At 37.2% G+C, this 16,264-nt stretch overlaps 1 protein-coding gene across 6 annotated transcripts in view; it reads left to right on the top strand.

Annotated features, from left to right (window-relative positions):
• Positions 1 to 711: 711 nt before the first annotated feature.
• The window catches only part of DOP1A (DOP1 leucine zipper like protein A), a 106,044-nt gene continuing 90,491 nt past the window's right edge, over positions 712 to 16,264 (top strand). For all 6 annotated transcript variants that reach the window (XR_004300165.1, XM_032409368.1, XM_032409367.1 and 3 more), the window contains exon 1: positions 712 to 829. The gene's annotated coding sequence lies outside the window, so the exon portion shown is untranslated. The remainder of the gene's footprint in view (positions 830 to 16,264) is intronic.

The following is a 16,264-nucleotide window of genomic DNA, read 5'->3' as shown; positions in this document are numbered from 1 at the left end:
AAGTCTTAGCACAACATGCTCTTCATTCTTGGTGTTTGATTATTTTTAAAGATTGCTATATTTCAGGGTGCCTGGGTGGCTCAGTTGGTTAAGCAACTGCCTTTGGCTGGGGTCATGATCCTGCAGTCCCCTTATTGAGTCCCACCTCAGGCTCCCTGCTCAGGGAGGAGTCCACTTCTCCCTCTCACTCTACCCCCTCTCGCGCTTGCTCTCTCTCTCAAATAAGTGAATAAAATCTTTAAAAAAAAAAAAAAAGATTGTTATATTTAATATACAGTCACACATTTGTAAAAAACAATCTTTTTTTTTTCTTTGACCCTACGGTTTAGGCAAAACAGTGCAATCTTCCTTGTAGTAACTACATGATTTAGAGAGAGAACAAACTCAAAATGTGTCCAAATCTTATAACAACTATTTATCTCCTAACTTCACCAGTCTCCCAACTTCTCTGGGCCTCAAGTTCCTCATACGAAATATCGAGGAATCGTTTAAATAATATATAAAAGCTGTCCTCAATTCCTAGCATTCCTTCCAACTCTCCATTAAGATGTTGCTGACGCTGGCGAGTTGAAAACACCATCCGCGAAGTTGGTGGCTATGGGCTGCTTCCCCGACCGTCCGCTTGAGGGCGCTGTGGCGACAACTAGCGCCGGGAGGCGAGGCACGGACCGGGGGCGGGGTTCGAGGGCCGTCGACGTCGACGCCGGCGTGGGCGCGGGCGCAGTGCACACTGGGAGCTGTCACTAGGCCCTTCGGCTCCCGGCCTCTGCGTCGCTGCCGCGGTTGCCAGGAGAGCGGCGCCGGCGGGGAGCGGCCGAGCCCACGGCAGGTAACAGCGTCCCCGCCCCCAGCGCGGTCGCGAGGCCGGCTGCCGGCCCTGAGCGGCCTCCTCGGCCTGGCTGGTTCCGGAGCTGCGGGGACGCCCCGCGGGGCAAGCTGCTGTGGCGTCCGGGGTGTTGCCGCCCTGGCCCCGCCTGGAGCCTGGAAACCGGCCGGCCGCCCTCCGGTTTCCGGAGAGGCGGGAGCTGCGCGGGGGTTCGGCGGGCCGGGCGGAGGCTCCAGGGCGGCCCCAGGCAGGGGCGGCCGCTCCCGAGCCTCCTGCGCTGGGGCCCAGCGATGCGCAAGGTTGGGGTGGAGGTCGCACCTGTGCGATAAAGGCGCGTAGAGTAACCTCTTTGTTGGTGGAATCCAGGCTTCGTGCGGTTTCATTCATCTGCAGGGTTCTTTTAAGATTGAGGAGACATGAATGCCTGCCATAGTTAATGTTCCATGGCGGGGGGGTGGGGTTCGAAAGGAGTGCAGAAGTTTATCAGAGGAAGTCAGGGTAGTCATAAGGAAGTTGTTAACCATTATCACCTTTGATTCTCAAGCCTTTTAAAGTTGCAGCATAACAATAGGTACTTGATCGGTCTCTTCCATTCTTTTCTCCTACCCTGAGGGGGGAGGGGGAGTGGTACATAACTACTTTAAAGCTGAACGAATTGTGTTTCTTACACTATCTTACAGTTCTGGGGAGTTTGAGAAATATACTGTGATAATCTGATTTGGACACTGTAGTTAAAGCAATCAAAACATTTTTTTGATAATTACCGAAAAGATAGGAAGCTAAGTGTTTGCCTAACAAATAAGCCCAGAACTGTAGAAAGACAACAATCCCTCAACTTTGATCTTGTTGGCTTTCTTCTACGCAGGCCGATCTCGTCTGTTCTCATGAACAGCATATGTTGACATTATATGCTAAGAAATTCACCTAATAAACAACACAGTGGTTTAGTTGAGCTGACAAGTTGTAACAAAGGTAAATTAAAAACCAGTTGTAATACAAATGCTTTATTCCAGTGATTACTTTAAGCTGCCACTCTCTGAACGAGATCATTCCTCATTAGTACTAAACAATAGTAAATCTCCAGGTGGGTCTAATTATTAGGAACCCAGGTCTTGAAGGAATTAAAAACATCTGAGTTAGTACACAAACCAGAAAATGTGACACCATAACCAAAATGTTAAATGTAGATTAAATGTTTGACTATATACAGTTTAAAGAGCCTATTTTGTAGTTAAAATGAAAAGAGCTCTGGCCTGGGAATGAAAGATTTTGTTCGCATTCTTTTTTCTCCTGCTAACCAGATGTGATCTCTCTAGGCCTCAGTTTTGTCATCCGTTTAAGGGAATTTCATAAGATCAGAATTTTTCCAAACTGATGTTTCCCCTGAACACTGTGCTCAGTCCAATAACAGCCTTACTGCCCCCAAAACTGTTCCTTGACAAATAATTTAGGAACACATAAAGTTAAAATGGTCTTACCTGGCCAGAAAGCCTATTTTCTCATGGCCAACCTGTTAACATCTAGTATATAATTACATAGAATACCAATTTGAAAATTACTGTACAGATCTTCCTCTACTTATGATGGGGTTATGTCCTGATAAACCCATCATAAATTGAAAATGTAATTTGAAAAGGCATTCAATACATCTATGTTACATATGCTCACAATACTTACATTAGCCTACAGTTGGGCAAAATCTATCAAAGCTCATTTTATTATAAAAGTTTTGAGTATCTCATGTAATTTATTGAATATTGTACTGAAAGTGAAAAACTGAATCATTGTGTGGATAAAGAATGGTTGTAAGCGTATCAGTTGTTTACCCTCCTGATTGCAGGGCTGACTAGGAGCCAAGGCTTGCTGCCACTGTGAAAAATTGTAAATCGAACTCTCATGAGTTGGACTGCCTATATTAGAGCTCGGTCTCCTTTCAGCTCTAAAATTCCCTACATTATGCTTTCTAGCTTTCAGGTTAAGCTTCCTGGGGCATAAGGATATAGTGGCAACGCATTGATGTAACAAAAGGCTTGTATTTTCCTTAGTAAAATATTAAGGATGCACATAGGGTTCAGTGCACTTTAATGCTTTAATTTATGGCAGAGGAAGACTATCTTTTTTTTTTCCTGGTCTCTTGATGCTTTTCTATAACCATAATTAATTCACATTTGGATTTGATTTTATGGTTAAGTCATTAATTTTATTGAGAATGGCATTATAAAGTTCCAACAAGACTTGTTGACAATGGCATTATTTTTACTGTGCGTGAGTTCCCTCTCTAGTCATGAGCTTTTAAAACTATGAAATGTAATAAAAGCCACTTGAAATATACTTAATAATTAATAACTAAATTTTAAGAGCTTAGATCATTGGAAAGAGTTCAAGGTTAAAACAAATTCTAAGGCAGTCATTTCTGAGTTGCTGATAAACGGGATCTAAGCGTTGAACGCAATCTTAAATTATTTTGCTAAATTCTGTCAGGTGTCACTAGCACACAGCCAGTATGGCCATTTTAGTCTGTTCTTTGTTACTTTGTTAGGAGTGAGTGCTATTAATGTGCTCCTTTGTTTGAGGGGGGGGGGCAGGGGTGGAAACAATACATTTAATAGGTAACCCTTAATTCAGGTAGATTTTCTCCCTGAAATGAAACTGTTGAGAAGTATAGAGCTGCAAGTTTTGTGTAATAGCTTACAGGTTTTATTGAAAATTTACGTTATGAAAATAAGTACTTTTGATTCCCTTGTCTTTAAATGGTGATTTCCTTTTATTGTATTTACCTATTTACCACCCCCCTCTGCCGCCCCGCCAAGCTATCCAAGCCTAAAACCTCAATAAGTTTTCATTGCATAGGTCAAAACATGGTACCAAATTTAAGGAAAAAATTACAGATAATGTGCATTCATTTTATGTGTACATTATATACATACCTGGGTAACCACCAACACAATCAAGATTTAGAACATGCCACCACTCAGGCCTGTATTATTATGCTTTTGCTTTCTTCAAATGCATGCTCTCTGCCTTGGCATGTCTACTTCATACTATCCTAGCTCCAGTGCCACCTTGTCTGTGAATCCTTTTTTGAAGTAACTTTGTTCTCTTCTGACTTTCCTGTCAGCATTTATCATTTTCTGTCCTTGATGGCTAAACCAATGGTATGCTCATAGTTCATGGTAGGCACTTATATTTATTTCTTGACCACATGGGTAAGTGTAGTATTTCTCAAATGTCAGTCATTCTTACATCATCTTCAAAATTTTGACCATATCTGCGTATTTCCTGTAGACTTACTTTCTGTGTTTTTCTTTATATCCGTGTAGCTATTAATATAATTTTTGAAGAAAACTTGAAGGGTGTTCAAGTTGGGTGACTCAGTCATTGAGCGTCTGCCTTCGACTCAGGTCATGATCCCAGCGTCCGGGTCTCAAGCTCCGCAGGAAGCCATCTTCTCCCTCTCCCACTCCCCCTGCTTATGTTCCTGCTCACGCTCTCTCTCTCTCTGTCAAATAAATAGATAAAATCTTAAAAAAAAAAAAAAAAAGAAAACTTGAAATAATCACCATAAAGTATCACTTGCCATCAACAAAAGGTAGACATAAAGTTGAAAATAATGAAAACAAAACTTGTTAAATTCTAGACACTATTGGCTATTGAACACTCTTAAGCCTGAAACTTACTGTTCTTTGTTTAGAAGGGAGATTAGCAAGAATTACAGAGGTATTGATAACATTCTGCCATCAATCTGAGAACTTCCTGATGCAGTCAGAGGAATTAGAATGAAGAGGGAATAAATTCCTCACTGATTTAGTAGTGTCACTTAGCCCTCTCTTTGGGCCCCATAAAATCATTTCATATCTGATTGGTGGCCAAAATTTGGGAAGACACTGGATTAATCAGGGCCTGAAAATTCCTTAGAATTTTATCTGTGAAAGAATTGGGAAATAAAACCTTAATTGCAAATTAAAAGGTATACTAGAGTTAACTTTAAAAATGCAATAAAAAGACTAAACAATCTTTATTGAATTAGATGTGTCTATTTTTTTTTCCAAAAAATGTTTTCAATGTTACTTTTACAAATAAAACATCCACCCTTTTATTAGGATATCATAGCTTTAAGATAAACCTTTGAATCTAAAGAAATCTAAAAATCAGTGGGCGCCTTTTATATGACAAAGTGATGACTGTTGATTCAGGAGTGATGAAATGTTGATATGTTTATCTGGCAAAGCTCCTATAAGCATGGATAAGGTAATAAACCTAAGAGAATATAATACCTCCCTTCTTCCTTTCATCACTTTTTAAGTTTGAGCTAGATTTTAATATTTCCATCCTACAAAAGACATTTGTGGCCTTTTTTTTTTTTCTTCTGAGGTAATGAAAAATTCTCCTCTCTCATGGTAAGAGTTTAATGTGAATAGGCAGGAAAATAAATTTCCTATTCTTGTTCTGTAAAAGACATTCAACTTGCTGTGGTTATTTTCAGGCTTATATATGTATTGCGAGCTTAATGTTTAAATTACTGTTATTTTGTGTTCTTGAACAAAGAGTTCAGGTGAATAGACCATTTGGTTCGGTGTTTCTGTTTTCCAAAAATAATTTACCTGAATGGTAATACTAGGTTTATGAGTATACACAATAATTTGCTATTCAGCCAGAGGTCAGGTTGCTGTTAATCTAAGGTTCTGCGATACAACCTCAATTTGGTAGTAAGAAAAGAGCCCTCTTGATGAATAGTCTTTATTTCGTTAAAAGAGCTTTCACCCGAAGGAGTAGTTTCTTTCCTGTGTCTCTACTATAAAATAAAGCAGCAGGATAAAAGCAGTGCAGATAAACTCTTACATTTGAAAGTAACAACTGACTGTAATCAGAAAAACTATAAAAACATAGCAGTCTTAGTCCTTTAAGTTATACAGGTAAATAACCGTTTGCTTTTTGTGTGTGTGTGCTGTATCAGCTACTTGAAACCCTTGGAATATGTGTTAGTATAATCAGTCAAATTTTCCAGTGTATATTGTACACCACAAACGTCATCCCAGTCTGCTATTATGCTTTCTGCTTGTCTTCAACACAATGTACTTTGCACAGTGGCTTTTCATATACACTTAACACGTCTTACAATGTCTTGATTTTAAAATTTCCTGGACCGAAGTTTTTCTCCGTAGGAAAAAAAAATAGATTATAGTACTTGGTTTAAAGTTATATCTGTCATTTTGGAAGAAAAATAAGTATTTAAATGACTTCCATATTGTATACCAGCAATTCCATAAATGTTACCACCAGTTTGTCAGGAGTCCACCTTTAAGCCTGAAAAGGGATTCCAGCAACATGATTATTTTTATGGCACCTGTCATTTTATTGGAAGGCTATCTTCAAAGCATTGTGCCCCAAGCCTACGTGATTCTGTTAATTTGAGGTTGCCTGTTAGTTTTATGTGATATGATAACTGCTGCTTTTATTATGTTTTTTAAGTTATAGTATAGAGGTTGTGGTTTAAAAGTAAATACTCAGTAGGTTGCCTTCTTGTGGATGGATTCCTTTCTGCAAAAGGTTTTTATTTTGATGTAGTCCCAATAGTTACTGCTTGTCTTTCTGTTGCCAAAGAAGACCTATCTAGAAAAATGTTGCTATGGTCAATGTCAGAGAAATTACTACTTTTGTTCTCTTCTAGGATTTTTATGGTTTCAGGTCTCACATTTAGGTCTTTAATCCATTTTATTTTTGTGTATGGTATTAGAAAGTGGTCCAGTTTCACTTTTTTCATGTATCCATCCCTTTTTCCCAGCATCATTTATTGAAGAAACTTTTCCCCATTGTATATGCTTGCCTCCTTTGTCATAGATTAATTGATCATATAAGTGTGGGTTAATTTCTGGGGCTCTCTATTCTGTTCCATAGATGTGTCTGTTTTTGTGCCGGTACTATACTGCTTTGATTACTACAGCTTTGTAGTATATCTTGAAATCTGGAATTGTGATACCTCCAGCTTTATACCCAATAAGGGGTTAATGTCCAAAATGTATAAAAAACCTATACAACTCGACACCAAAAACCGCCCCCAAACAATCCAATTAAAAAATGGGCAGAGGACCTGAATAGACTGTTGTCCAGAGAAGACATACAGATGGCCAACAGATACATGAAAAGATGCTCAACATCAGTAATCTTTAGGGAAACGCAAATCAGGACCACGATGAGATATCCCCTTACACCTGCCAAAATGGCTAAAATCAAAAAGACAAGAAATAATTAGTGTTGGTGAGGATGTGGAGAGAAAGGAACCCCCACGTACTGTTGGTGGGAATGCACATTGGTATAGCCGCTGTGGAAAACAGTATGAAGGGTTCTCAAAAAAAAAATCGTAAATACCATATGATCCAGCAATTCCACTGGGTATTTATCCAAAAAAATGAAAACACAAATCAGAAAGATATATGCACCCCTATGTTTGTTGCAGCATTATTTGTAATAGCCAAGATACAGAAACAACCTAAGTGTCCACTGACAGATGGATAAGGAAGATGTGGTACACACACACAATAGAAAATTACACAGACATAAAAAGGATGAGATTGTGCCATTTGCAATAAAATGGATCGACCTAAAGGGTATTGTGCTAAGTGAAGTAAGTCAGACTGAAAAAAGACAAATACCATATGATCTCATATCAAGAGTCTAAAGAAACGAATGAACAAAAAGCAGGATCAGACCTATAAAAATACAGAGAACTGATGGATGTAGGAGGGGATGGGGATGAGGGGATGCGCAAAATGGATGAAGGGTAGTGGAGATACAGGCTTCCAGTTATGGAGTGGATAAATCATGGGAATAAAAGGTACACCATGAGGAGTATAGTCAGTGATACTGTAACAGCATTGTATGGTGACAGATGGTGGCTACACTTGTGGTGAGCATACCATAAGGTGTAAACCTGTCAAATCACCTGAAACTAATGTAACATTTTGTGTCAACTATACTCAAAAAATTGTTTTAAGTAAAATATTTTTGAGACTAACTCTAGTCATCTATGGCTGCATAACAAATTATCTCAAAATGTAGTGATTTAAAACAATAAATACCTCTCAGTTTCTTTCAGAAGGGATTGGGGAGCAGTTTGGCTGTGAGGTTCTGGCTTAAGTTTTGTGAGGTTGCAGTCAAATAGTGGGCCAGACTGCAGTCATCTTTAGGTTCAGTTGGGGTCGGAGAACCCCTTTCCAAAGTAGTTCACTCACATACTAGCAGGTTCTTTCTGGCTGTTGAAGGGAAACCTAAGTTTCTCCCCATAGCGCTACTTGAAGTGTCCTTATTACCTAAAGGCTAGCTTGCCCCAGAATGAGTGATCCAAGAGACAGCATATAGACCAGCTGTGATTTTGTATAGGAGGGGTAACTATACAAGAGAATGAATATCAGGAGGTGAGGATCATTGGAGGCCATCCTGGAAGCTAGCTACTACATTTTAAAAAGCTAGTATGTGTGCATGTCACTAATAAGCAGTACATACTTATTCAATATGCAGTTTATACACAGCTCATGGTTTTAGAATATTTAAAGATTAACTTCATATGCTATTTGATTACATTACTAAATGAAGCATGTACTTAATCCACAAAATTCTTAGTTTCTGGGGTTCTGTGGGATGATTCTGTGTTCAAATGTAACACTAAAGATAGAGATTTTATTCATTTTGATTTTCTTTTTGTTATTTCTTAGATGAAGGAGGGAGGTAATGCCACATGTTACCCAGCTGCTATTTGATTTTCTATGGGGACATTACTCCTTTACTTTTTAAAAAAGTAAGCTAATTTAATACCAAAAAGAGGGACTAATTTTCATGATTTTAAAAGTATAAAAAAACTATACAGAGAAAAGGCTCCCTCCCCCGGCCCCCATCTATGCAATTTCCACCTGGCCAACTGGAAGTAATCGGTTTTATTTTCTTGTTTGTTCTTTCAGAGCTATATCATATACATGCAGATTATGTGACTATATTTTTCCCTTTTTATATAAATGGTAGCATACTATGTACACTGTTGTGCACCTTGATTTTTTTTTTTTAGTTCGTATATTTTAGCATTTTCTAAATCAATAACGTAGACTTTATTCATTCTTTTTACCAGCTGAGTATATTCTGTTGTCTTCAATTTTTATAATTATTGGTCATTTACTGTGAGTCAGGCAAGGACTAACTAGGAGCTGGGGATGTGAGAGCTAAAAATGATAGATGAGTACTCTATCACAGGGATTAATACCCTTGGGAGTCACACAGTTCAATTAAGTAAAGCAAAGTTCTGTGGTAGATGAAGTACAGTGTGTAGTGGGAATTCACAGGAAGGAGATATATATGTGACTGTTGGAGAGAGAGAATAGTTAGGGAAGACTTCACAACGGGTAAAATCTGAAGCCAGAACCACGAGTAGGTACTAGCCAAGTTAAGTTGGGATTTAGTGTTTCAGGCAGAAGGAAGTTCTTAAAAAGATTTTAAAACATATTACAAAGCTATAGTAATTTTAAAACAGTGTGGTACTGACATAGAGGCAGACATGTAGACCAGGGGAGTAGAATAGAAAGCCCTGAATTAAACCCTGGTGTATATATGGTCAAATAATCTTCAACAAAGAGTGCCAAACCAATCAATTGGGTAAGGACAGCCTCTTCAACAAATGGTGTTGAGAAAACTGGATATCCACATGCAAAAGAATGAAGTTGGAAACTTATTTTACGCTATATGAGAAATTAATTCAAAACAGATTAAATACCTAAAGATAATACCTAAAACATAAAACTTGTAGAAGAGATCATAAGGGAAACCCTGACATTGGGTTTGGCAATGATTTCTTGGATATGACAACAAAAACACAGGTAACAAAGGCAAAAATAGGTAAGTGGGACTACATCAAACTTAAAAACTCTTATGCATCAAAGGATACAATAAAAAATATAAAAAGGCAATCTAGAATGGGAGAAAATTTTCAGAAATGTATCTAAGGGACTGATATCCTGATTATATAAAGAACTGCAACTCAGCAACAAAAACACAACCCAATTAAAAAATGGGCAAAGACTTGAATAGTCATTTCTCCAAAGATTATATGCAAATGTCTGAAGTATATGAAAAGATTTTCAGCCACATTGGTCATTAGAGAAATGCAAATCAGAGCTACCATGAGATGCCACCTCACACCTATTTCAATGGCTACTGTCAAAAAACTGAAGAGTGTTGGCAAGGATGTGCAGAAATTAGAACCCTTATGTACTGTTGGTGGAAATGTAAAATGGTGCGGCCGCTATGGAAAACAGCTTGGTGGTTCCTCTTAAAAACAGAACTGCCATATGGTCCAGCATTCCCACTTCTGGGTATTTTCGAAAGAATTGAAAAGAGGATCCTGAAGAAATATTTGCACACTCAAGTTCATAGCTGCACCATTCACAATAGCCTAGAGGTAGAAAATATAAATGTCTGAACAGATGAATGGATAAATGTACACATAGAATTGAATATTATTTAAAACCTTAAAAGGGAAGGAGATCGTTAGGGTCCATTCTGGGCATCAGACTACTTTAAAAAAAAAAAGAAATCTTGTCACATACCACAACATGGATGAACCTTGAGGACATTATGTTAAGTGAAATAAATCAGTCACAAAAAAAGCCAAAATTCTGTATGGTTCCACTTACCTGAGGTATCTAAAGTAGTCAGATTAGAAGCAGAAAGTAAAACGCTGGTTGCCAGGGGCTGGCAAAGAGGGAAAAGAGTTTTTTAATGTGTGTAGAGTTTCAGTTTTGCAAAATGAAAAAATTCTGGAGGTTAATTACACAATGTGAATATACTTAACACTGAACTGTACACTTAAAAATGGTTAAAATGATAAATTTTATGTTTTTTTACCACAATTGGAAAAGATAATATTAAACTTTTAGAAACATGAAGCATATATGCATTTTAAAATGCTATCCTGTAATGAAAGTCATGTCTCTAAATATTGAAAAAGGGGCTGATTAAAGAATGAGCCTAGAGGGGTTGAATTGTACTGGCTCATTTGGTAGAGTATATGACTCTTGATCCTGGGCTCATGAGTTTAAGCCCCACATCAGGCATAGAGCTAACTTGGAAAAAAAATATATACAGAGTTATAGCATTTTGAATATAGTTTGGTAGAAAAATTTTAAGTGATGAAAGGGAGCATGGGGCATACCCAGAAAAGAGCATATTTAAAGGCACTGAGGTGGGAGGCAGCAAGTCTTATACAGTTGGCTAGTTTTAAAAAATACGCATTGGCTCTTGTTAAAGATAATAAGGCCAATTTTATTAAGGATCATCATGATAGGTATAGGGACCACTGCAATGGGATTTTACAGTGGAGGAGAGAGATCGGCCTCAACTCTGAATACAGCATGTACAAGTGTTGGTTTGTAACCTCCTCAGAGCCGTTATCTGAAATCCCTGTCTGTGGTGAGAAAGGAGTGACAGAGCAAAGGGATCAACCACTCCAGATTTATAGGTGGCAAGTTTAATAACAGGGAATTTACATATGAGGCTTGTCTTGGGTGGCCTCAAAACAAGTAGATCACACCCACTCACCTGCTGGAATCTTAAAAGTTTATATAGATGCCTTTACTGGGTTCAGTCACGTACCCGGTCCAGGTAGCCTCCACACCACGTTTCTTTCTCAAGGCTGTATCCTCAGAGCAGCTTCTAGGAGCAGAGAAGGCAAGCATATCACACATTCTAAGGACAGGGAAGGAAGTGGGGAGCCTCCAATTGCCTGGGTCCAGCTCATGGCTCAACAGGCAGTCACATCTTCTTGATGACCTCCAACAGCAAGTGGGACTTTATAGCCAAGGAGCAGGGTGGGGGTCAGAGGATGGAAAATGAGTCTAAAAGGAAACATCAGGGTAAGGGGGGGATTTTGGCTAACAGGATTCTTGTTGAAGATAGATTGGGGTGTCCAGATGATGGAGGATGAGGAGGCTGATCAGATATGGAGGGTGGTCAGTTACTGAAGGTGTGGGTTTCTGGTTAAGCTGATATAGCAGGGTTCTTGATAAAACTACATTTTAGCAGAAAGTGCACAGGTGGGCCTAGGAGAAGATTCAGAAGTTTTACTAAAGTTCGGTCAAGCAAAGAAACTTTGTCACCAGGTTTTGCTTAGCTAGGACAGAAATACGAACTATAAGATTGAATGAATAGGTCCAGTTTATGAAAAGACTTTAGTCATATGATTAAGGGGGTTATGTTTCATTTCTAAGTAATTATTACAATTATAGCAATGATAAGAGTATTTCTTAGGTGTTAAGTAAGCCCTGGTCTAAAGTGCTTCTTGTGGACTAAAGTTTACTTTCAGAGCTTCCAGCAGGGCGTATGCCCAAACTGTGTTTTGCTGTGTAAAATAAATTGGCTCTTAGAAAGCTGAAGGTGGTGAAAGTAGAAGGCTGTTACAATAGTCCAGGTGGAAACTATTCAGGAGACATGGTTAAAAGACCATTCTGAAAGATAGGGCCTACCACAGTCAACTTTGCGAGGGGGTGAGGGGGTGGTGAATTTATAGATAGATTTGATACAAGAATAGGAAATAAGGCCAAAGTGCAAGCTTGTGTGATTGGGAAGATGACAGTACTGTTTATTTCAGTAATGAAGTAAAAACAAAAAAACTGAGAATAATAGCAGTGCTTGACAGGTTATATTTCTAGTGTTGGAGGGATATCCTAAAAAAATTTAAGAGCAGAGTATGAAACAAAGTGAGGAGAGGTGTAATAATAATGATAACAGTTCATGGTTTATCAGTGTTTCGGAGGATACCCGGTTTTTGTAAAGAGACTCTGAATAAAGATTTTACAATAAGCAACACCGTATTTTGGTTCTGATTCTGTTAGGTGCTTTCAGAATCTACCAAAGTATCTAGAGTTAATTCTTTTTTCTTGCCAGGTAGGTAACACCTCAGCAAGGTTCTTTTGTTTATTCATGATATTAATACTGTTGTTCTGTTTTCATTTAAACCTTAAAACATGATACGAGATGCCCATTGGAAGAGATGATAGAAGCAGGGTCAGGGGTGCCACAGGTAGTTTCCCATTTTTCTCTGTGAAGTATCTTGATATCTTCAAAATTAATTATAGCTGCTTTCCTTTGCCCGTTAAGGGATTTAACCCTTGCAGTGCTACTTACTGTCCAGCACCATTCTTTCATAACTGAGTAAACTGATGTGCAGACACATGCATGGCTTGTGTCCAGTGTGAGTCCTTTTTTGTATATCCCTAATATGTACAATTACTCAGCTAAAATGTTAGTTTCTTCCTGCTCATGTAATACTGTGATCTTATTCTTTAGATGCATAGGCACAGTTGAATTTGCATCTCTGTGTATGTGTGTTTTCCTCATGATTTTACTTTTGGAACAGTTTTAATAAAATTTACAAAAGAAAATAAAACTCTGCATGGGATTTTTTTGTTGTTTAGAAAAAATTACCTCTTTTTTCAAAGGCTAGAAAATTGGTTTACAGATACTCATTTAAACACACTGGGAAATACAGAAAAACTTGTACTGTTCAGTATATATAATATAGCATTTTTTATGTTCATGTAACAACCAGTCTCTGTTTTTAAATTGAATACTATAATTAACAGTGTGTCGTTTATTTTAAAAATGATTAAATTTTATTTTCTTGGAAATAATTGTTTAACAATGTGGTGGGTTTAATTGTACTGTAAATTATTTTTGCTTTTTTTTTTTTTACGTTTTTTCTAGTAGTTTGAGTTAAGAGTATATTTCTTTCAAAGGTTAAGCAAACTCATTTGTCATTGTTAAATGAAGAATAATACTCAGTGACTAATTAGCATATTTATTTTGAGAAGGATACTTTCTGAAAAGGGATGTTTTAAATAAACTTGAGGAAGTACTTGGTAGGATAGCTAACATTAGTGTTGTCTTTCATCTTGTGTTTCACATCTTTCTTTTTAATCATTCTGTGTAGTCACACACTCATTATTGTTACTTACATTATCTCACATTTTACCTTCTGTTTATAAAAAAACAAGCAGTGTTTTTTTCCTTCTAATTGAAAACAAAACCAGAATATGGTCAATCTAAATAATTTAGATTTTCTTTAAGTATATTATGCTGACACTTACTCTCAGGCTGACTTACTCTTGCCACCTAAAAAGTTAGTTTCATTTCCCACCACCAAATTCAATCAGTGTATATATAGGGAAATCAAATGGGTTTTAATATTAGCAAATACTAAACATTAAAAAGATATGTTTGAAAAAAGCATTATAAATCCCAAAGCCAAATTTTTTGTTTGACATTCTCAGTTTTAGATTATTCACTCTACTTCTTTCTATGTGGTTGATACAAATATGATATGACTAAATCAGAATATGTAATTGAATCATCAGTGATGTCCACAGGTTTCATAAAAATGTGGGTAATTTCTTTGAAATATTTGCTTTCTGAACTATTATTTTGTCCCCTCATAACAGCCCTCATGAATTCTATCTCCCTTTCCCGAGAAAAAAACAAAACCTGTCTTTCCTGGGTCTTGTTGGGTGCTTCATAATAAAATTTCTAACCTTGAACATACCCCTAATGCAACAGGAATCTTGACATCATCCTTAATTTAGGGACTGCCACACCTATAATTCCGTTTTTGGATGCACAATCCAACCTGCAGCACCTCTCTAGGATTAATCCCACATGAGAGCATATTTTTACCTTTTTGGTATTGTTTTCTCAGGGGAGTAGATTGTGTTCTTATACATCCTCTATAGAGTGCTCCTTCCACCACGGTCATTGAAATAGGATCACTGTTTTACAGATAACCAAACAAAACCCTCATATCAGAATTTACAGTTATTTCTCCTTATGCTTTAACCTACACACTTTCAGTATTGAGCAGTGATGTAGGTTTGGGGTATTCAGAGTTAAGCTTTGGTCCTTGTCCCTAAGCCAAGGTCTAGAAGGAATGACAGAAATATATGTACTTGCACCATTATAGTATTTTATAAAGTAAGTGGAATAGGAAAAGAAAGAACAATGTCTAAAAAATGAGGAGTTAAAGAGTCAAGAAAGGCTATATAGCCTGAAGAGGTTTTTGAAAAGTTGAGTAAGAGAGGAGAGGTAGGATACGTCAGGCAGAAGAATTAAAAGAGTTGTGATAAAAAAATTGTTGAGAAAGTCAGTGATTATGGACCGGGCCTAGGTGTCAGCCAGCCAGAGTTCTTCCTGGTTCCTCCTCTTAACTTTGTGTGAAACCTCAAACACAAGAACGTTCATATGTACATGGCTGCATGAGTGTACTTGCCTCATGGATTTGTTATGAACATTACATGAGATAATTTATGCAAAAGGGCTTAGTATGGTGCCTGCTACACAATGTCAGTGTGAGCTGCTATTAGTAATCATCATCAACTTGAATAATGTTTGGGCAATATTTATTTGGCTGCTATGGTTTGGGGACAGGATATTACCTTTAACTCAAGGGCATATGTTTCACTGTTATAGCTATTAACACTTGAAGCTTACAAAAGAATCCTAGCTACCCATTAATGAGTTATTTTAGGTGGTAATGTGTGTTCACACTGTTCTATTTTCTAAATTACTTTTCTTCATGATGCTTATGTGTCACAAAAATCAGAGTTTAAAGCTAGAAGAAATCTTTAGTTATCCTTTTTATAGAATTCGGACTATTTCTAAATGATGGATAATTTTTTATATATTGATTAACTTTACTATCTTTTTTCCAAGTAAATAAAACTTGCTGTTTGTCATCTGGTTAGAATTGTGGGATTTTTGATTTTTTGAATCTTAGATTTTATTTTTATAATTTTCACCAAGATCAAAAGTGAAAATATAAATAAATATATAATTAAAATGCAGTAAAACTGTCAGAATTTTCTCCAACTAAAAATTTGCATCTAATTAATTTTAAAAGCTTTTAAAATTAATTGCATCCCTGGGAGTATCATACATTTCCTTTCATGGGGCTAGAATGACATCCTCCATATTTAAGTAGGTATGCTAAATAAAGATGCTAAACTCAGCTAATTTTTTAAAATGTAACTGGACAAAGCACATTTTTTTATAGGTGTTCTTAGGAGAATCTTTCAATTTTTTAAAGTACTTAATAACCATATGAATATAGTCTGTTTAAAGGGAGTGAGGTCAAGTGTGGCTATCGATTAAAAAATTGAAGTGTAGTTTTGCTCTTTTCTCCAGAGCTTTTCTCAGAAAAAAAAAAACAAAGCAAAATGGTTTGTGAGCTGTGTTCACATTGGTAGATGCATTTATTCAAAAACATATTTGAGGGCCTACTATGTATCAGCCACTTTTATGGGTCCGCTGATTCAAGAATGAACAAGTCCATTATTGGACATTGGCTTCTGACCTCATGGCATTTGCATTCCATTAAGGGAAAGTAGACAGGAAACATGCAAATAATGGGAA

The sequence above is a fragment of the Phoca vitulina genome, unplaced genomic scaffold (genome assembly GCF_004348235.1).
Source record: "Phoca vitulina isolate PV1807 unplaced genomic scaffold, GSC_HSeal_1.0 scaffold11, whole genome shotgun sequence".
NCBI classification, from domain to species: domain Eukaryota; kingdom Metazoa; phylum Chordata; class Mammalia; order Carnivora; family Phocidae; genus Phoca; species Phoca vitulina.
This window is presented reverse-complemented; position numbering and strand designations above follow the sequence as displayed.